The sequence below is a fragment of the Lissotriton helveticus genome, chromosome 10, assembly GCF_964261635.1.
Source record: "Lissotriton helveticus chromosome 10, aLisHel1.1, whole genome shotgun sequence".
In the NCBI taxonomy this organism is placed as follows: Eukaryota; Metazoa; Chordata; class Amphibia; order Caudata; family Salamandridae; genus Lissotriton; species Lissotriton helveticus.
In genome coordinates, this window is record NC_136071.1 from 235,673,937 (window position 1) to 235,697,032 (window position 23,096).

Here is a 23,096-nt window from a genome sequence, read left to right on the forward strand (position 1 = left end):
TTTTATTTATGTTTTTTTTTTTTAAATAGCTAAATTAATAGCTTTGTCATTTACAATGCCAATAGTTATAACTTTCGCAAATGTGATACCTATAGCATTTGTAATGCAATATGTTTTGTATTTACATAACTTACATGGCATCCCAGAAGCGCAACCGCGCTACGCCGCCGGCCTGCGACCAGGAAGTCAGGCAGGCCGGGCGGGACAACCGGAAACAGGAAGTAGGAGGGCGGGAGCCTACCTCGCCTCCCACGGAAGAGCCGGAAGAGCCGCGATTGTTTGCAGCACCGGAGCAGGCAGGAGCCTACCCTGCGCCCCGGTGCCGAAGAAGGGAGGAAGAGTCCTGCTGCCGGTGAGTGGGGCTTCGCTTTGTGGCTGGCCTGCGAGGGCGGCATGTGTGTGTGCGCGCGCGCGGCGGCGGGCTGTGTATGTGTGTGAGCGTGCGTGCGTCTTGGAGTCTGTGTGTATGCGTGTGTGACTGTGGGGGGGGTGGAGGGGGTTGCTTGTCTGGGTGCCTGCGTGTCTGTGTAAGTGCGTGTGCGCGCGCGCGTGTGTGTGTGTCTGTCTGTGTGCATGCATGCATGCGCGTTAGGCTGGGAGTATGGGAGGGCGGCGCAGGACGGAACGTGCGCGTTCGCGCACACGAATCCAGCCTGAAAAAGCTCATGCACCCTCTTGTCCTCCTTCCCCCCAGACTGATCGCTATACGTCTCCAGCTGGACACATGCATCCTTGCGAATGCATTTTGCTAGCGAGACCCAAAAAGTAAATACAAAGCCTTAACATAAGGAAAGACAGATAGCCAACCATTAACTGGCTTCCTCGCTTAAATTGTGTGATCTTAGGCAAACATATTATGTCACCAAAAAAAACCTCCTTGTTCTTCATTATCACACATGAAAGCACTTTCAAATATGTGAGCGCAGATGTACAAAACGATCACTTTTAAGAAATTAGTCAAAGTGACACATGTTACAGAAATACACTATTTTGAACTTTGAAGAAGCATTATCCTATTACGTTATGTTTGTTGTATGGTGTACATAGCAAAATATTTCAGGGCTTGTGTGTAGGCTCTAAGATCCAAGCCGGTCACTTGGCTCTCCCTGTTAATTTTTTTGGCTCGTCCTCCTTCAATTAGGAGGTCACATGGCCCTCAAGAATAACTCAATATGTATTTCCAGGGTCGCAGCGTTTCTGCGCATGCGCACTCCCAGGTGGTCGCTTCCTCCAACCGCTGGACTGTTTCCGGGCCTAGTAGGCGCGCTCCAGGACGTCACGCGTCCCTGCGAGGGGTTGCGTGAGGCGCGCGCCAGGGCGAGAGGAAGGCTCGGTGCACGCAGGACTCTCGACTGATTTTCCGAGGTCCCCGCTGGGATAAGCTGCAGGACTAGCGCGGCTTCATCATCATTCTGCTCACCGGAGGAGAAGGCAGCTGCCTGATTGAGGGTGGGAATTGATTGCTGAGAGCGCTGGTACTCGCTTGCCTGCCTCCTGCTGCTTCTGCATGAATAAGAAATACGAGCAGACCAAAGGGATTCCCCCCCTCCCCCTGTTTCGGGAGCCTTTCACCATTAAAGAAATTGTTTCCTCTGCATTATTCGGAAAATCATAAACTCTGACTAGAATCCGACCAACTTTGGAGATTCAGTATATTCATTGGGGTCAACAGTACGTGTTTAGCACTATAAAGAATAGAGGACTGAGGAAAATAAACCTCCATATCACCTGGGATAATCACTGAAAAATTCATTTAACGTCCTACCTGTATTTCGAAATCTAGTATCCCGTAGATTTTGTAAAAATTATGTACAGGACCACAAACACTATTCAGCCTTGTATTGGGGCATTTCTGCTTCGCTTCAAGGCACTATCGAGTACCACGGATCAAAGGGATCAGCATGAGCTGCAGTGGTTTGCTTGTAACCTGCAGATAAAAAAAAAACAGCTCAGGTTTTTATCTTTTTAATTTCAACCACTGAGTCTCGTAAGTATTCTCTGTTCAAATAACCGAATGACAATTCAGTTTCTGATGTTTGCACAATACGCATCAATATTAAGGTCTGCATGTTCAGATATCTTTTCTGAAACTTCAGTGTTCAAGGCGAGACGGTGACCTGGCAGCAGGTGAAACGTGCCACACCGGAGAAACAGACTTCTACAGGGTGTAGCCTGGACAGGCAATGCTCAAAAATATAATTCCATAAGCACGTGGGCCGCCATCACACTAGGTAGCCCATGCACTTAAAAATGGCCTGTTTAAGATGACACTTTTGAACCAGAAATTCTCTATTCGCAAAACCCAAGTTCTGATGGCCCAGAGATCCTGGGGCAAATCAGGCAGGGTTTTGCACCTTCTGTAGGCCTAGAGACATCAAAACGTGCGCTCCTGCCTTCAATGGGCAAATGCTGCAATAGCTTCACCGAAACAACTTCGATCATGGTCTTGAGCATTGAGGGTGTAGTCTATGTCACAGAAGATTCGATGAGTTCTAACACCAAGCCTTCAGCCCAGAAGCCTAAGCACCTGTGGAAATAACCCCGACGCCTCCTTCAGTTCGCTTTTTTTAAGCCCTCTGTTTCTGTGGGCCACAGGTACATTAAGGAGCTACGAACCTCAAGAGCCCCCACTGATGTTGTAGTCTGTGGATGAGACCTTTGCCTGCCTCCTAAAGGCTACACATGACACTCCCTGCTATCCCTGGAACAAACATTTTTGGGGGTGAGTTTTATAAGCGCAAACTAGACCAGAAGTTATCAGAGCGCTTAAGATGTGGACCAGTTGCGTTACAGATGGACACATTAATTTTTTTAGGCACTGGGAGACTACATGATTTGCCCTGAATCACAGGATGTTGACCGTCCCTTACGAGATGCAAACCCGGTGCCCCAGCATCAAGGTCAACCACTCTAGCAGTTAGGCCACAGAGCATGAGAACTGTCACTTCTCGATTCCTCTCACCTTCTCGTCGACCTTCTTCCCCCTTCTGTTCCCTCCAGCTCGCCCCCTTCCCTCTTCTGGTCCCTGACAGACACCTACGCTCAGACACCCCCAACACACTATTGCCATGTCTGGTGAAATGCTAGTTTTTTGGGAAGCCCATTCCACCCACAAGTCCAGCCATTATTCCCTTTATCTTGTCCCCTCCTTTCTGTCTCTTTGTGCCCTTTTCCCATCACTCCTGTCTTGCCCTCAGCGTTTTGAGGCAACCGTAGCCTTTTATGGAGGGCCTCACAAATAATGAACATAACATGGTGTATCTTTGAGAAATGCCTGCCTTAGATTGTTGGACGTTTCAAGGCTGCCTGTGATTTTAAAACAGCCCAAGCTGCTGGGCATTGGACAATCACTGTTCCTCCTGAGACAAGAGATACTGTGAAGTCCTACGGCTCACTCACTCAGATAAAAAAACAGCATTTCTGCAATGCAATAGGTCTCGCATTTACGTGAGTTTGAGCTATTGCCATTGTAAATGACAATGGCTTTATTTATGTTTTGGTTTTTAAAACATAAATAAAAGGCATTGTCATTTACAATGTCAATAGCTTAAACTCTCACAAATGCGAGATCACTTTGCATTCCAAATTCTTGAAGGTATCGCTGAGTTGCCCCCTTCTGTCTCCCATGGCCCCTGAATAGCTCCCCATTTGCTACAAGTTAAATAATTAAGCCGGTGGTCACAACTGCGCAGAGACCCTCGTGCCCCCCTGCAGTAAGATAAACTTATCTAAGCAAATAGTGCTTACAGACTAAAGAAGACATCTCATGTAACAGCCGAAGTAAAAGGGCCAGTCCTCATGGGAGGTTACAAATGAAAACGAGATGGTACTAAGGAGGGACTAACAAGCCTATTAACAAATCCGATGCCAGCATTTAAGAAGTACAATGACACAAGCCAATGACAAATATGGTCGGAGAGTGGGCGGGGTTTCATGTACATACTTCCATACAGCATAGTTCGCAGAGCAGCGAATGCGCTGCCCAGGCGCAACCTAAAAAAACACATACACACCGCAAAGTTGCCACTAAGCCCCACACAACAAAAAACATCATTACACACAGACCAGACCAAGAGATATCTGACCGAATTGAATGACCAGAGAGAAAGACCAAAACTATGCAGAAAGACACCACAGCCGAAACTGCCTCAAGGTCAGACGAACGACACAAGTAGGCAACAGAAATGCTGATAATAGAACAACGTTCACTGATTCACTGCGAAAGTAATATTTACTTCAAAATCTTTCAACAAACGCCAGTCAGTTTTGGATCCTTCTGACTCAAATTCTTTTTAAATGCAACTATTTTAGCTGGCAGACACTCAGAGGGCCTTAAAAATGGCCAAAGCAACATGAAGGCCACTCCCACACAACAGTGTAACTGCAGGCATGGCTGTCAGTAAAGTATTAACAAAGAAGAGTCTGTTTTATGAGACGAGGACAAGGGTCTTGTTCATACTGCAGTTGTGCAGAAATCTCAAGTTTCCCAAGTCCGTGAGAGAGTAGCTGACCGAGTCCCAGTTTTGTCTCTGCGTTATGATGTTTGCAGTCTGAACTTAAGATGCCATACACAGAACTACATGTAACAGAACACGAAGATATCACCATGGAAAGGATGAGCTACTCGTGCATGTGGAACTGGAAGATTTAAGAGATGTTTGTGTACAAGTCATTGATGTAAAAAAATAAATTATTTCTTTCAGGATTTTTTACTTTATTTTGATCTGCTCGATAAAATTTTTTTTTTCTTAAATGCATTATATTTCCCAAGTTATGCCTTTTTTAAAGGAGAACTACTGGCGTTTTGTGGCATGTAGAAGAAAATCACTTTTCATGAAATGCTGTTGGAAGGGCAACTATCAGTTCAGGTGAAACAGGGCTTCTCGTTAAGTAGTGGCTACTAATGTAGGTATGGATTAAACTTGTTTCTCAAACTGGAGCCTTAAAGAGGTTTGATATTATTCTGTAGCAACCGCCACTGCTATGTCAAATCAGGAAGTCCTGTCTTGTGAAAACCGGAAGTCCAACATGGGGACTTCCTTAAAACGCAGTAGGTTTTTTAAAGGAGCATTTTCCTTTTTTAGGTGTTTACGGCGACTGCAGACGCGAGTGATTCCATCAGGATACACATTTTGCTCTCTTGTTTTTTTCTCTCTCACATTTTGTTATCTTGTTTATTTTTTCTCTCTCATATTTTGCGAGGTAATACCTGATGGAATGCGCACTAAAGAGGTTGCAAACAGGGACGTGTGCGAGTGCACAGACTGTTAATTCTTTACGTTACCCCTCACTCCCGCCTCTGAAACTCAGAACTGGGCAGTAATATCGCCACAGGTAAGGCTAGAAGTGTAGTATTGGTATTTCCCAGGGTACAGTAACTCCTCAGAACTTGGAATAAGGGCAAACGTATGTTTTGGGGGCCGCAGAGATTCTGGAGAGAGAACAGCCTGGTTGCTGCTGATAACAACCTTAAATAATCAATTCATAGGACAAGGACATAGTAACATGCCAGCCAGAGGTAGTGAACTGTCAAAAACTGAAATCTGCAAGTAGTTCGAAACCTATTCGGCCTGGAATTATAGGTATCACGATTGCCCGACATGCACCGCTGATGAATTTAAACCTAATATTTTAAACATGCAAGCCACAGATAGCTATTCCCCTCTACCCAGATTACATCTTCCACCAATGGTAACTTCACAGAGGCAGTCAGGAAGACTTGCAACTCCACTAATTACATGTAGAGACAGAGCTTGGGGTCATCGAAACATAAGATGCGTGTAGGATGCGACTCGGCCTGCCGATTGAGGCGAGCTCCACCATGTTGTACTTGGTCTATAGCCAGGGCAACTAGAAGTAGGTGATTCTGTGGCGGTCTCTGGATACGTATGTATTTGCTGTTCTTGAAGCATAATCCGTCTGCTGAATAATTTACAGACTTCAACTTGAAAGGATCAAACATTACTTTAGAAAGTGATACACACGTCACACAAGGGCAGCCTTTTGCAAAGGCTCAAAGTTCACCTTTTTGTTGTTAAAGTTATACTGAGGAGGGTTTGCCCAGACAGCATTAATGTGTGTAAAAGTATTCAAACAATATTGCCTCTGCAGATGCAGCAGCACACCACATAATTAGCAGCTTCTTGCCACATTATTCAACCCAGATGCATAGTTTGGGTCATTATTCCTGCAAAATTCCAGCAGCATTGCCTATGGCAGCACCACTAAGGTGTGGCCGCAAAACACTCCTAGCGCCTAGAAGCCAGTGTGATTACTGTGCCAGATCCCTAGAGAGCAGCACCTCATACACTGGTCTGACAATGTGGCCTGCCTGGGAGGTACAAAACAACCCGACACCGACAAGCACCTATGGTGTCCAGCTGCCTCCGCGCATAATTAGAAAATCACAAAGGCAGTACCGAGTAAAACATAGCAAGCCTGTTAATTCATATGAGATGGTGTGAGATTTTGTTGACACTGTTGCCTCTGTGCATGCCTGTCACGTTTTTTCAAGTGTAACCCTTTTAAAAATGTGTGTTCCAAGAATATATATATATGTCAAAATTAAGGAACATCTAAAATAGAGTTTGGAGAAAAAAATGGCGGAAATGCAGTTTCTCGTTTTACTGGCTTTGGAACGGAGCAAACTTCATGTAAATGGAAAGCTAAAGATTCAGCATTTTTTGCTTCAAATATCAGGATGCTCTCACCCAAATCTTAGTGTGGGTATGTGTGCTAATGAGTGCCAAAAATCTTGTTAGACTTTCTATGCCCATCACCAATAAGATGGAATTTGATAACCGCTTTCCTCCCCCAATAGGGCACCCAGAGTGAATTAAGGGAGAGTCTTAGGCAGCAGCCATGTTGGGAACAGGAACAGGACTCTAGAGGAGCCATTTTCTCGAAATTATTGTTGTTCGGTAGAGCAATGTCACTTGGCAGGGGAGACTGCCTGGGGGCAAAACAATGTAATTCATTCCTGTGCAGGAGGTAATCAATGCATCGATTTTCATTGAAGATGATTACACGATGCCAGCATTCTTCACGAGGAGGTCTGGAAGTAGCAAGAAAAACAGAAATTTGACTTGTCACATGCAGGTACTCCTGTACTTTCTTCATTACCAAACAGCACTGCAATGTGTCTCTAATGTCTGCAAGCTGCACCTAAATCATAAAGCACAGAACTGAACAATAATAATAAATATTAACTTTTAATATAGCGCTTGATATCTGCCATCACAAAGTGTTGCAAATGACAGGTGTTAGTTACTATTACTCTACTCAGTTTACCAATGTCTGAAGGATGCAAAGCAAAGCTGGCCTTCCTGGGATTTTAACTCATGGTTTGAGAGTCGAAGCACACGTCAGCCTAGTTTAAGCCATCAATGAGAGGTTTAGTTTCACGAATGTTGCCTAGTTCCATGTCCTGAGAACACCATGGTTCCTGTATATATATTTTGCAATTAAGGGCTGATGTTCAAAGGTATTTTGCGGTCAAAACGCTTATAATTTGAGAAATCAAAGGTTTTATGAGCAGAAAACTTAATTGTGCAGAGCAGAAAAGCCATTTTTGCAAGTGAGGAAAGTCTTTCTGACTCATCAAAGGGCTTTTGCAACACATTTTAAATCGCACTTTGCATGGTCATGAAAGGGGGTATCCTACTATTTTAAAGTCACAGTGGGGTGTGTCATGGTGTTTGCATTCTGAAACCACTTTTCACATGACACTCAGATTGTGTGGCAACTGATTTGGAAAGGGGGCTGTTTCTGAGGGGCTGCTTTGCTTTTGAGAATTGTATGGGTGGCCTTTTGGAGAACATCCTCGTCCCGGGGACCACTGCAGGCTCCCACCATATCTTTCCTTGTATGGATTTATTTATTTAAGGAGTTTTATATAGCGCTGGCCAGACCTGTGGGTCTCAGAGCACTTTACATCAGTGCATGAACATTACAATTCATGTTCTAAAAGGTTTCTGTGTCCCACACTGCAGCCACATTGCGGCGCTATGAACACAGGGCTGGAGGTGTGTTGTTCCTGGCAGGCTTGCCTTCGTTTTCGGGCAGGCATTTGCAAGGGGCTGCAAAATGCCTCATTCATATGCATGAGGTATGCGGTATGTGCAGAAAGATGCAGTAAAACAAGTAGCACTGTATATGGCCAGGATGACAGACAGCTAGTGGTGCATGTGCGCAGAATGATGCGGTAAGACATGAAACACTGTATGTCCACAGAAACGACGCAATAAAACAATTAGCATGATATATGCCCAGAAAGCAGGTAGCATTGAATATGTGTGATATGACAGTGCGAAAAGTAGTATCAAATACGAGCAGAATGATGCAGTAAAAAAACTGTATGGGCAGAATGACCCAGTAATGCAAGCAGTATTGTATATGTATAGAATGAGGCAGTACGGTATGTATTGTATTGTAATTGCATTTATATAGTGCTTACTACCCATGTCGAGGCGTCAAATCGAATTTTCGGTGAGTAGCACACTACTCCAGAACCCATAAAGGATGAGTGGTGAATTAGTATAGTGAAACATGCAAGTACATGTTAAGTGGTGGATAGGTTAGTCAGTTATTTGGATTTGGAAGGATAGCAGAAGGATAGAGGATGACAAAGGTTTCTTTTTATATAGCACTTGTTGACGCACGCTATTCATGAAGCCTACAAAGGATTAATGGTGAATTAATATGGTGAAATATGAAGTAATTTCAGTGGTGGATATTAGTCAGTTACTTGGAGTGAGAAGGATTGCGGAGGGATAAAAGGAGAAGAAAGATTTGCATTCATATATAGCACTTGTTACCCCTGATGGGTGTTGAATCGCTTTTCTGGTGAGTAGCACGCCACTCCGGAACCCATGCAGGATTACTGTTGAAAATTAGTATAGTATAAATATGAAGTAATTTGAGTAGTGGATATGTTATTCAGTTATTTGGGTAGTATATTAGTATAGTTTAATGTGGAGTTTGAGAAGTGAACATGTTAGTCTGTTAATTTCGATTGAAAAGGATAGTGGAGGGATAAAAGAGTGAAAGAATGTTTTAAATTTTTTTTAAGGTCTTAGCAATAGGAGGAGGCTTTTGGATGAATAAAAATGAGTTTTGGAGGGGAGGACCCAGAGGAAAGAGTTTAGAAAGGTTTGTTTTAGGGGATCGGTATAGTAAAAGAGGTGTTAGATGATACAAGGAGGGGTAGAGTAGGAGAGAGTCTAGAAAGGTTTATTTTGGCAATCATAGTAGTGGTATGGGGTTTGATTGATGCTGTGAGACGGATAGACTTGTGTGTATCCAGTATGATGCAGTAAGGCTGTAATATTGTAAACGTGCATAATGAAGCATTGTACATGTGCGCAATGGTGCAGTAAGACAAGTAGCCTGGTACAGAACGATGCAGAAACATTAAAACGATGTGCCACATGCACAATCTAATTACACTTAAGAAATATTGTATGTGTGTCTGCAGTATTGAATAATGTACAAAACGCATGCGTAGTAGCATATACATGCACAGAATGAAGTAGTAAGAAGATAATATTGTATATTTGTGCAAAATAAAACAGCTTGAATAAGGAAGTACTGTACACGTGTACAACATGACGCACCAAGACTGACAAAGCATTGTATATGTGTGCAGTAAAACTGAGGTAGTCTGTCTCCGCGGCGTGTCATGCACCAAGGCAGAAATTGTACAATTTATCTTGGCAGACAAGTATGCAGTGCAACAGCAGAGTAAATCTACCATCTCAAAAGGGACATTACCATTCAAACTGCTGCATTACGATTCGAATGCAGTACAGTGAGCAAGAATACTGCAGCACAGATTCAGAGCTGGAGACAAACTGCAATAACACTTGTTATTTCATTACCGTAATGCTTGTGGTAGCTTTACCTACCGTCTTGATTTCGAAATGCCATGTTGCAATGCAGTACTCGCTGAAAACAGATATATACTTCTCAGGACATTTACGTATTTGGCTCTAGAAAAATACAACCTATTCTATTTTTTCAGCGCTGTGATTCCGTGCTGTGATTCAGTGTAAAGGTCGCATCAGTGCTGTGATTCAGTGTACAGGTGCCATCAGTGCTGTCAGTCAGTGTAAAGGTGCCATCAGTGCTGTCAGTCAGTCAGTGTAAAGGTTCCACCGGTGCTGTGATTCAGTGTAAAGGTTCCTTCAGTGCTGTGATTCAGGAAGGTGCCATCAGTGCTGTCAGTCAGCGTAAAGGTGCCATCAGTCAGTCAGCGGAAAGGTTCCATCAGTGCTGTGATTCAGGGGAAAGGTTCTATCAGTGCTGTGATTTAGTGGAAAGGTGCCATCAGTGCTGTCAGTCAGTGGAAAGGTGCCATCAGTGCTGTGATTCAGTGTAAAGGTTCCATCAGTGCTGTGATTCAGTGTAAAGGTTCCATCAGTGCTGTGATTCAGTGTAAAGGTTCCATCAGTGCTGTCAGTCAGTGGAAAGTTTCCATCAGTGCTGTGATTCAGTGTAAAGGTGCCATCAATGCGGTCAGTCAGTCAGTGTAAAGGTTCCATCAGTGCTGTGATTCAGTGTAAAGGTTCCATCAGTGCTGTGATTCAGTGTAAAGTTGTCATCAGTGCTGTGATTCCGTGCTGTGATTCAGTGTAAAGGTCACATCAGTGCTGTGATTCAGTGTAAAGGTTCCATCAGTACTGTGATTCAGTGGAAAGGTTCCATCAGTGCTGTGATTCAGTGTAAAGGTTCAATCAGTGCTGTGAGTCAGTGGAAAGGTTTCACCAGTGCTGTGATTCAGTGTAAAGGTTCCATCAGTGCTGTGATTCAGTGTAAAGGTGTCATCAGTGCTGTGATTCAGTGTAAAGGTTCCATCAGTGCTGTGATTCAGTGTAAAGGTGTCATCAGTGCTGTGATTCCGTACTGTGATTCGGTGTAAAGGTCACATCAGTGCTGTGATTCAGTGGAAAGATCCCATCAGTGCTGTGATTCAGTGGAAAGGTTCCATCAGTGCTGTGATTCAGTGTAAAGGTGCCATCAATGCGGTCAGTCAGTCAGTGTAAAGGTCCCATCAGTGCTGTGATTCCGTGCTGTGATTCAGTGTAAAGGTCACATCAGTGCTGTCAGTCATTGTAAAGGTGCCATCAGTGCTGTCAGTCAGTCAGTGTAAAGGTTCCATCGGTGCTGTGACTCAGTGAGTGTAAAGGTTCCATCAGTGCTGTGATTCAGTGTAAAGGTTCCATCAGTGCTGTGATTCAGGAAGGTGCCATCAGTGCTGTCAGTCAGTGTAAAGGTGCCATCAGTCAGTCAGTCAGTCAGTGTAAAGGTTCCATCAGTGCTGTGATTCAGTGGAAAGGTTCAATCAGTGCTGTGATTCAGTGGAAAGGTGCCATCAGTGCTGTCAGTCAGTGGAAAGGTGCCATCAGTGCTGTGATTCAGTGTAAAGGTTCCATTAGTGTTGTGATTCAGTGTAAAGGTTCCATCAGTGCTGTCAGTCAGTGGAAAGGTGCCATCAGTGCTGTGATTCAGGAAAGTGCCTTCAGTGCTGTCAGTCAGTGTAAAGGTGCCATCGGTGCTGTCAGTCAGTCAGTGGAAAGGTTCAGTCAGTGCTGTGATTCAGTGGAAATGTGCCATCAGTGCTGTCAGTCAGTGGGAAGGTTCCATCAGTGCTGTGATTCAGTGGAAAGGTGCCATCAGTGCTGTGAATCAGTGTAAAGGTTCCATCAGTGCTGTGAATCAGTGTAAAGGTCCCATCAGTGCTGTGATTCCGTGCTGTGATTCAGTGTAAAGGTCACATCAGTGCTGTGCATCAGTATAAAGGCTCTATCAGTGCTGTGTGGCCCTAGAAAGACCCCATCAGCGATATGCTCACTTCTTCTCCCGTTGAACCGCCCCTTCCCTGCTGTTCTCCAATAGAAACATTCAATCAGTGCTCTGCTTCCATCAGTCCAGTGCCACCACAGAACGGTCCTTGCAGGGAGGTTCTGTCATTAATGTTGTGTCCTCAGTCTGTTGTCCGTCTTGTCAGGAAGGCCACGTTCCTTCTTTACTGGAACATACCGTGCAATGTTGCTCATGCCTAACGCAACACTAGAGGACACAGATGTGCGCGACAATAGCAGCACGAAAAATCTACTAGGCCATACAACGCTGTGAGGAGATGTTGTGAAGGTCAATTGTTGTAACCCGGAGCGGGACAGATGTGTATTGTCTATTTGTAAGATGCTTGTGCTGTCCTCGACAGGCTCACCACATGTTTATTTTTAATATTTTATCTTCCCACAGTGAATCACTCCTGGCCCTTATCTTGTTCCTTGTTCCGCCCTCCCCGTCCTCTTCCTTGTCCCTCCTTCCCTCTCCCCCTCCCTTGGTCCACTGTACTCAGGAGATAAGATTTTTTTTAGCGCTGGGATACCTCCGGGTGACTACGCGCTCTACAAAATAAATAAATAAATAAAAATAAAAATAACATTTTTATTGAGATAATCAATGCATTTCCAGGAATATAGAATTGGCACCATTTTTTCCCACAGTTCTTATAGTCTCACATTCGGATGCCACCCTTTCGCACCTGTCCTTTGTACATACGATCATTCTCTAACAGTCTGCTTCGCTTAGTGTATCTAAGCACTCGCATCCGAATTAGAGTCCTCCGGAGGCGGTGGTTCACATATATCTCCCCGATAGAGTTCCAGCCCCCCCAGAACTTTTCCCACTTTTTCGGACAGCCACAGTGAATATAAACTGACCTTTCCGCTACCATTGCATTCAGGTCCCTATCCTTGCACCACTGGGCAAGAGTAGGGCCAATCCTAGACCCCCAACGTTGGGCAATATTCCGCCTCGCTACTGTCATGCCAAGAGGCACCCATCCCTGAGCCGTCGCGCTTAAGTCCGTGGGCTCCCATATACTGAGCAGGCAACACCGCGGCTCCGGCAATACAGTGAATCCTGTGACCTGAGTGAGTGTCCTTATCACTGCCATCCAGTATCCCACAATCCTGGGGCAGCCCCAGATGGTATGAAAGAATGTCCCTAGCTCTCCGCACTCCCTGATACAGTTCGGCGTGTCCGTCTGTCCAATTCTATGGAGGAGCACCCTCGTATAATATGTACGGTTGAGAATTTTAAGTTGAACAAGCCGTAGCCTTGACGGAATAGCCGCCTCTCTCGGAGAAGCCACATGTTTAGTTTTAAGTCTTGCGGTTAGCTAGAAAGAATTGGACTTGTTAGGAGATCTACTGTAAACACTTTAGCAGAGAAGAAATAATTCAGTGTCTCTAGCTTTAGAATCTATTCAAAATGGCAAATAACAATATTGAAAGACGTTTTGGCCTTTTTTAGTCCAAAGGCGTGTTTTATTACTCAGGTATTCTGTTTTGCAAAGTGCTTTGTATTGATACGAGCCTGCTCGAGTTTCTAACATACTTAAATGTAATGTCAATTTACATGAGAATAGGATAATGCCGCAGGCCTACAGCTATTCAGAAACCTAAGCAGTGAACTGGTGCATATATTTAGCAAACTTGGGGGTTGGGCAAACTTCATGCTAAATGCTTTGAATGGGAAGTAAAACTGTTTGCAACCATTGCACAGTTGAAAACCAGCCATTTTGAGAAGGGTAGCCATGAAGAAGTTGTTTTTGTTATCCTGCTTTACTGTACTGGAGTATGTCTAAGACACAGGAGTGAAGTAATCCTTCAGTGCTCATTCGAGCTCAGGTTTTTCCATTATGACCACAGTTCCTGTGAGGAACAGCATTTGAAATGGTGCAGAAACGCACACATGTTGTACTCTGAAGGCAACTGTGCCTGGCCTTGTATCCCAGGCCACTGAAACACAAAACTCCAGTCACCTAAAGCATATTTATGCGCTGGCTGGTGGCACCTTGGTGCAACAATTGGGATATTTCTAGCAGCAGTATTGTACGTTTGTCATTGGATGAGTTCAGAACTCAGAGGCCTAGGAATGTCAGTCATTTACTGGGCTTGTGGGTCCCTCTGAAGTTTTCTACTTTTCTATGTCTGTAAATGAATGTTTACAAAATAGAACATAACACGAATCAACTTAAAAACATACAACATTGAACAGCTCCCCCAGATCTCAACCTGGTTATCCCAGAATTGGGAGATGTGGCCTGTTTGCTAGAGCTGCTGACTTTGGTACTTGGGGACCCAGGTTTGAAATCCCGGCCTTGGTGCTTGACCCTACATTGTGTGATTCTGGGCAAATCACTTACTACCCCCTGTGCCTACAAAGGTGTAAAATGTAATGTGTGAATTGTAATGCCCACTAGATATACATGATCTTGCTGCTAGTCTCCTGTTCCCCCAAGTAATGTACAGTGCTTCATTACTTCATAGTTCGTTTCATAGTATATAAATGCCAATATGCAAAGACATACCTGCATGACACATTGAACGCCCTCTAACCATTCTGTAAGCTGCAAACAGTCTCGAGATGAATTAGAAAAGAAGAAAATGTTGATTTCTTAAAACGTCAATGCATATGAATGCACTAAGATGTAAAAATGGCAACCTCGAGACATGGTGCAGACTCCATTAGCATCAATCAACTGTATCCTATGGATTTTTCTATTGTTTCCCTATATTTGGTGTGAGCAGAAGCACCTGAAAGGACGCATGTTGGAATTAGATTAAAATAGATATACAAAGGATGGTTTGGCACTTCTTGGCTCAGTCTATATTGCCACTACCAGCTTTCTGCTGAAACTCAGTTGACCCTGTTACTTGCTGCTGACAACCGCCCCCCCCCCACAGTCTCCCTTCGTTTTAATCCAACTAAAGATTTTGATAAATATAATTTATTGTTGCTATAGTTAGTACAGTATTTACAACATTGATGGCGGACATATGGTGCTCTATAATTCCTTTAAGCGACCCTGGATCAGCCTTCTACAGCCATTGGCTTCTTTTGTTTCAGAACCTTCTGCCATTGGCTGAAGACATTGTGAATCCCGTGCTGAATCCGGCCTGAGAACTAATTTAGCCTCAGTGTTTTTCTAGTGGCTGTTTAGACGTGTCCTTCCACCTTCAGTGGAGTACACCAGAGAGAATGTTACTTCAGATTCACTTGTGAAGCGCGCTGGGGCTCTGGTGGGTGAGTGCTGGCAAAAGCAGCTGAAAAATTGATTGGTTGCTTTACTTCCTGAAGCATCCATTTGCAAGATGCTTTTGTCTGCACTTTAGCACCGTAGGTTGGACGTTTGGCCTGTGCATGAATAATGAGAACGACATGAAAACCATGGGCTTTGCCAATGCTTGTTTTTATAGGATTCTTTCAGTGCGTGCTCCCTCTCTCTCTTTACCTCGTCTCCTCATCGCCCCACAAAAAGGAACGGTTTACACATCCAGCAATCTGAGGAAATGGAATGATGGTTTTTTGTTTTTTTTAGAAGAAAACACAGCTCTCAGGTATCCCACCGCAAATCTCTGCATTCCCACGTCTCCTGGTCATTACCCAAAAATCACAAAGAAACATTTTCTCCGGTCAAACATTGTATGCAAATGTAGTCAACAATATTTTGGATACAATTGTCTCCATGTGTGCTCTTGGTATTTCCTTCCTAATCCTACTTGGCGCGGTCAGTTTAAGTACCTTCAGGGTGGTTTCGCTTCTAGGGTTTTCTGTGGTGTTCTTTTTTATATTTCAGTTTTTTTTGTAATTCTTGCTTCTCCCGGCTGGTACTTGCCCTTTGCTGTTGGGGCCTGAAGTAGTGAAACACAACCCACGTGGTGCTGCGCGTTGGACGAGAGAGTCGGTGGTGTAACGCAAAATGACCCCACCCCCTCTCCTTCCGAGGAATGTGACGAAGGGCCCCTAAATCTCCCATATCTCACAAAGTTGCATTGGTTTATTGGTTTGGGGCTTTTCGGGGGCTCCTTAAAGGCCGGGGGGGTTGAGGGTTTAGCCCCCAACCCCCCCCCCCCCCCCCCCCGCAGCAATGGCTGGCTCGACCTACGTCACAACCCGCAAGAGAGTGCTTAGAGGCTAAAGTGACACTACACACCAACTATGTCTGGCATGGGCCCGAGTGAGTGCAGGTTCAGTAAGAAAGTGCAGGCAGTCTGGGGGAGGGGAGCGGGTCCCCCTCCTCTCTGGTACGGATCTGGCCTGCACAGGGGCGAATATAAGCGGAGGAAGAAAGGCCATAGAGGTGAACAGCGGCTCAGCATCTTCGCTGCCTCTCTAGCACAGATCTTGGCTGGGCGGGGCTCTTTCATCCCAGAGGTGAAGGGTCATTGGCTTTGAAAGCCCGCCCAGCTCGTACATTCGAACTTCTTTGCTGCTCTCAGATGAGGGTGACCAGAATTTTAGAGCAAAAAAACCGGGACATTCCCCAAAAATAGAAGAAGGACTACGATTTTACTTCCACACAGCGCACAGAGTGACAGTGCTCCTTAGCAGAGAATTACAGAAGAGGCAGTAATAACGTACATAAAATGCTATTTTTAAAGCCAGTTGCATGCCTGTTAATTAAATTGACTTCTTATAACAGCAGCTAACTATCCCTGCTTTGCAAAACTTGAAAACCTAAAAAGATACCTCCCAGCGTTTTCAGGTGACCCTCTCTAAAAACCGGGACAATAGCTTAATTTCTTGAAATTTGCCCGGACAGCTTGTCAAAAACAGGGACTGTCCGGGCAAATCCGGGATGCCTGGTCACCCTATGCTCTCACCATCACCGCGCCCCTCATGTTGTCTTTGTATGCACTGAGATTGTTACCGGTAGCAAGTTCATTCCCCTCAATGTTACAATCCTACCAGGGCCGGGCCAGCCTCGGCTTTTGTTAGATATGGAGGTGAAATGTGGCCAAAATTCAAGGCTTTCTGTCCAGTGGGAGATTTTCATTTCTCATAAACCCTTGGAGGTGACGCCGGCACTCATTCCATTGCGCTCTGCATCTGTAAGCTCGAGGCCTGGAACACCTAGAAATACATTTCTTCCACCAGGACGTTTGGTAATTTTGCTCCGCACAGTTATCACAGCTTATCCTATGGTAAGCAGTGCTTAAAAAAAAATATATAGTCCAGTCGAAGGCAACAGCCGAAACGCGTCGACCGTCCTGTTTTGCTTGCACACGGTGTAAAATAATGTAATAAATTACCTGGAAAAGGAGAAAACGTTGTGGACTCCCTCTGTGCTGTGGAAACTATGGTGGGAACCGTGCCAAGTTTTTTTTAAAGATATATATATATATATATATATATATATATATATATATATACAGAAGTGCAGCATCTGTTTGATCCTGAGAAGTTCAGGTACTCCCATTAAATGTATTGTAGCAGTGCTGAGAAGTGCAGGTACTCTCCCTATCAAATGAAAGAAGTGCAGGTACTCCGTATCAGACATTACCTGTCCTCTTAAAGCACTGATGGTAAGAAATCCCTCACTGTTCTATAACCTGCCGAGATGACCCTAAAGCACTTCGTGCAGTCAAGACAGTTGGGAAAATCTAACAGCCTACACAACATCACACTTGACTGGGCTGTCCAGTCAAGTCTCCGCACAAACCCTCCCTGGCCAGCCTCAAAACTGCAGAATCACACATTTGCACTTAAAAAGGGTTACAACTGGCACACACCCAGTGGTGGCTCCTTGCTTAGGAGGAGGAGCGTCGCCACACTAATTTTTAGTAGTGAAGTAAAGGAAAAATAAAATGATAACTCGCTGTATTATCATTTTACTTTATCCTGATGTCCGGCAGCTTTGCGGGGCTGCTCTCACGACAGGAACAGGGGGAGTGTTGAGCACATTGTAAGTGCGCATGAATGATTGGCTGGCCGTCTCAAGCCGGCCAAACATTTATGTACATTTTGTATATTCTCCAAGCAGGCTCCATTACAGCGCCAAGAAACCAACCGGTGTACGTGGGCTTAAGAAGTAATTTTAACATAACGTAACAGAACATGCCCAGTCAGCGTCTGAGCGCCAAACCACGGCACTCAGACCAATCCCAACGCTACATTGCAGCGTTGTGATTGGCTGACTGGGAGCCTGGGTGCGCTTCCTGTTCCAGACTACGGAGGAGAGATGCGGCAAGAAGGTAAGTTATTTTCTTTTTTACACCTTCTCCTCCCCTTCCTGCCCCTGCACCCCCAATCTGTGCCGGCCGCCACCGCACACACCTGCAAGTTTCACAAATGACAACTAAATGCCTCCCACCTGGATCATTCCATAAACCGACTCCGTACCAACCATAGACAACCAAGGCAGCAGCCTCTTCCGCAAAGAAACAGAAGTGCTTTGAGACCTCCATGAGGGGCATGCAGCTCTATCCAAATGGTACAACAGGAGAGTGCACAGGTAAAAGTGATCTGCAAATCAGGATTTGCGCTATATAAAAAAAAGTGTAGCCTAACATAGCCAGTAACACTTTTGAGTCTCTATAAAAGGATCTGCTTCATGAAATAGAAAGCATCTGGCTGATACTCATGAGAATGTGTGAAAAATCTCAGATTCAATTTATTTTCCTTGTGCACCCAGGATTCAGAGAGGAGAGAATTTTGTAGCCAACAGCTTCATCTCGGGTCCCCTCGCGGCTTCGATAATAATCTGCTGAAGCCCAGCTCCTGCTCGGTCATTAATTGTTTGCGCCCAGCAGGTCGTGCTTTATTGCTTTAATAACTGAATGTATGAAAGGGGGGCTCATAATGGATAATGGAGGGCGTGCATTATCCCTGGAACTCAATCCGGCTCCCAGCGACTTGCTGAGGCAGCGGATGGCCTGCACACCCTGCATACAGATTTCATGAACCTGTATCGCACAATCCAGAATTCGCAGACCAATCATCGCCCGCCCCCCATACCTTGCTCTCGCAGATTTTTAATTATGTAGCAGATACTGTTTTTTGCATAAAATGGAGGTTCCTGATTGCTTACCGCTGGCCTTCAACACACAAAAGGGCTCATTCAGACTTGAAAGCAAAACCGAAAACGATGCCCAAATGGTTTTTGTGGTTGTTTTTAGGTCTCGTCTTCTGCGTCTGCTGCCTGTTATCGAAAGATTTCTTGTAACCCACACCAAAAATGTATATAGGGATAAGAGCCCGCCCATCAATTACATTGGTGGGCTTTCTTGTCACTCACATTTGCTTACTTCTTCTTTAATAGATGTCTATCCCCTTCTTGTGGTTTCCCTCCCCTGTAGCATAGCCTCTTAACCATCCATATCATGACTTATTTCCAAACATTTGGCAAACCTTTCCCTTTTAACGCCAATACTTTATCTTTCTTTTAAATTATGTTCAGAGTTTCCTGAGAGATAAGGTTTTGAAAAATACAGCCGGCCGCTTATAAAGATTAAAAATACTGAATTCAATATAAAGTTTTGGAATACCTTATGATAAGCATTTACTTTTTCTCCAGTTTAAAAAACATGTTTTTCTTCTACTTGTTTTTAAATACTGCTTTACAAATGAGCATTTGTAAACCCAATATCTAAGCCATATTGTATTTGCCAATGTTTGTTTTGCTTTGCTCCTATTATGTGATTTGTGCAAATTGGGATCACTTTAGAGTTTTGCATAGGTAACGTCTTTCATGTCTAACCTGGTGGAAATTGTGCATGCATGGAAAACAGTGCGGTAGGGGCGATACTACGCACAAAAGCGTTCGTAAATACAGATTGTCAAACCGTATTCCCCATTTAAAATTACAGAAGTAATAATTAGGTGCAAAATTGACCCAATACTCTTTCAAATGGGGGAATTTTCACTGGTTATTACTTTGGCACTCGGAATAAAATTACAACCTACCTCAAGGCCTTTAAAGGGGTGCAAAACAAACCTCTCTCTCTTACTCAGCCAAGACAACAGTATGCTTCCTTACTGCTGACCCGACTCACTGGCCGCTTCGTGAGTACTCTACGAGAAGAGAACATGTGTGCTAATGAAGATTACCGGTAGTAATACAGACATTAACCACACATATCTCTACCTCTTCAAAGTACTTACTATGAAGTACAGTAAAAACCAAGACCGACAGGTAGGCCACTTCTACGCAGGGAGCTATAAAGGGGATAGAACAAACCTCTCTACCTGAGCCACGGCTGAGGCATACACTCCCTTCTGTGACATGCCGCAACAGTGTGTCTCCTAGTATACACCAGTAGCTGTTGTGGATTCATATCTACAATTTGTTGTACTGTGATGTTAAACACCAGCTACCTCTGAAACAGGCCACTTGTGTCATTAAGTCTAATGAGGCCAGTCTACAAGAGTGCAAGCCCAATAGGAAGTCCAGTCTTTTTCCTGGAAGTCCCATCTCACTCACACTAGTTACACCTACAAGATGACGGCAGCTCCAAACTCTGTGACAAGAACATTATTAAATGTAAGCCTCCATTCTGAACCTGACACCTGCCATTCATCACATTAACATAAAAGTTTCTTAATATTTAAGGGTTTTATATGCACTCTTACAAGGGCAGTTGTTGGCACTTGTAGGTGCATTATAACTGAAAAATAACCACACCGGAATATTAAAGGGGTACATTTTAGCCACCTTATGTATGTTGCAATCATCTACTCTCCATACAGAGGTCTTGTCAGCATCCATCTTGCACAAATATTTTTTAGCAGGCAACACTCTGTGGATATCAGCATCCACAAAAGTATAAATGTACTTAAAACAAACATGTACACAGCAAACCCTGTAGCGAAATAAATCGTCAGTAATACATCACACCCCTGGCCGTCACCATCAGGAGCCACGGTCTCAACATCATGTCCTTTGCCGCCGACACCAAACTCATCCTCTCCCTGACAAATTACCCAACAACCATCAAAGATAAGTTCCAAGGATACACAAGCATTGGAAATGCAATAGGTCTCGCATTAGGAAAGTTTGAGCAATTGGTATTGTAAATGACACTTTTATTATTTATGTGTTGGTTTTGAAAATAGCAAAAGTAATAGCTTTGTCAGTTACAATGTCAATAGTTTTAACTTTCGCAAATGTGACACCTATAGCATTTGTAATGCAATGTGTGTTGTATTTACGTGACTTAGATGTATTGATATTGCAAATAACAATGGCTTTTAATTTTGTAAATAATTAATACTTAAATAAAATTTATTGTAATGTATAATGGCAATAGCTTAAACGTTTGTAAATAACTTTTGTGAAGATTATGTTCAGTGTATTTTATTGTGACGAAAATCCAAAAACATTGCATTTGCACCTACACACACACACAGCCACACAGCCACACACACACACACACATAGCTGTGGTGGTGGTGGATCTGGGGGATATGGTGGTGGTGGATGTGGTGGTGGTGGATGTGGTGGATGTGGGGGTGGATGTGGGGGTGGATGTGGTGGTGGATGTGGTGGTGGATGTGGTGGTGGAGGTGGTGGTGGAGGTGGTGGTGGATGTGGTGGTGGATGTGGTGGTGGATGTGGTGAATGTGGTGGTGGAAGTGATGGTGGTGGAAGTGATGGTGGTGGTGGATGTGGTGGTGGTGGATGCGGTGGTGGTGGTGGATGCGGTGGTGGTGGATGTGGTGGTGGTGGATGTGGTGGATGTGGTGGCTGATGTGGTGGTGGTGGTGGGTGTGGTGGTGGTGGGTGTGGTGGATGTGGTGGTGGATGCGGTGGTGGTGCATGTGGTGGATGTGGTGGTGGTGGATGTGGTGGTGGATGTGGCGGTGGATGCGGTGGTGGTGGTGGATGCGGTGGATGTGGTGGTGGATGTGGTGGATGTGGTGGTGGTGGATGCGGTGGATGTGGTGGTGCATGTGGTGGTGGATGTCATGGTGGATGTGGAGGTGATGGTGGATGTGGTGGATGTGGTGGTGGATGTGGTGGTGGATGCGGTGGATGTGGTGGTGGATGTGGTGGTGGTGGATGCGGTGGATGTGGTGGTGCATGTGGTGGATGTGGTGGTGGATGTCATGGTGGATGTGGAGGTGATGGTGGATGTGGTGGATGTGGTGGTGGTGGATGCGGTGGATGTGGTGGTGCATGTGGTGGATGTGGTGGTGGATGTCATGGTGGATGTGGAGGTGATGGTGGATGTGGTGGATGTGGTGGTGGATGCGGTGGTGGTGGTGGATGCGGTGGTGGTGGAAGTGGTGGTGGATGTGTTGAATGTGGTGGTGGATGTGGTGGTGGATGTGGTGGTGGATGTGGGTGTGGTGGATGTGGTGGATGTGGTGGTGGATGTGGTGGTGGATGTGGTGGTGGATGTGGTGGTGGATGTGGTGGTGGAGGTGGGTGTGGTGGATGTGGCGGTGGATGTGGCGGTGGATGTGGCGGTGGATGTCATGGTGGATGTGGAGGTGATGGTGGATGTGGTGGTGGATGTGGTGGTGATGGTGAATAGATAGACAGGAGTATTCCTTAAAGACTCATTCCCTGATGACCAGGTATTTTTCAAGGCAAACAAAATCCTCCTTTATGAAGATGGTGAGGGAGGAGGCATAAGATATTTTGTAAGCCTCTTGGAGTGCAGCGCCCGAAAAGCTATTTCTTTAAATGACAGGTGTCTCCTTCATGCCCGTATATACTGAAAGTAGTTGATTCCATCCCTTCGTGGTCCAAATCCAGGCAGAGGCTCAAGAAAAAAGTCTTGCAGCTGAAGGTGGCAATTGTCAGAATATCAAATTTCCAAGTGAAAACAATCAACAGAAATGTTCCTTATACGGTTTACTGCGATTTGCAACATTACTATAGATGCCCACCTGACTGCGCGGATTAGGTTAAGCAAAGAGGGTAGAAAAAGAATCCGGCATATCCTTTGAGAATTACACCCAACTACTGAATACCCTATGCTACCCTACACTTACCCTCCAGTTAACATGTATGTTCACTTGTATATCAGACTAATTAATGCTGGGAATGTTGAATGCTCAGGAGTTCATGAGAGCTGTAACCAGGGCAGCAACTATAACATTCATATTTTCTCCCAGATGCTCGAACATTCCTGTTTGTTTGAGTTAGCATTAAGTTTAATGAAATCATGAAGTAATTCATCTCAATGTAATGCTTTAAATAGAACACAGCAGCTGCGTATAGCCACACATGGGGGGAGTGGGGGGGGGGGGGGAGCTGAAGGGAGCCCATTCAGCACAATACTCCGGCCAAAG

The 23,096-nt window shown here is 44.7% G+C and overlaps 1 protein-coding gene across 3 annotated transcripts in view; it reads right to left on the reverse strand.

Annotated features, from left to right (window-relative positions):
• The window catches only part of RAI1 (retinoic acid induced 1), a 576,051-nt gene that overhangs the window by 240,775 nt on the left and 312,180 nt on the right, over positions 1 to 23,096 (reverse strand). Inside the window, exon 3 of one of the 3 annotated variants that reach the window (XM_078665208.1) lies at positions 1,766 to 1,927. The exons of the other annotated variants lie outside the window; for them this stretch is intronic. The gene's annotated coding sequence lies outside the window, so the exon portion shown is untranslated. The remainder of the gene's footprint in view (positions 1 to 1,765; positions 1,928 to 23,096) is intronic. 3 annotated transcript variants of the gene reach the window in all.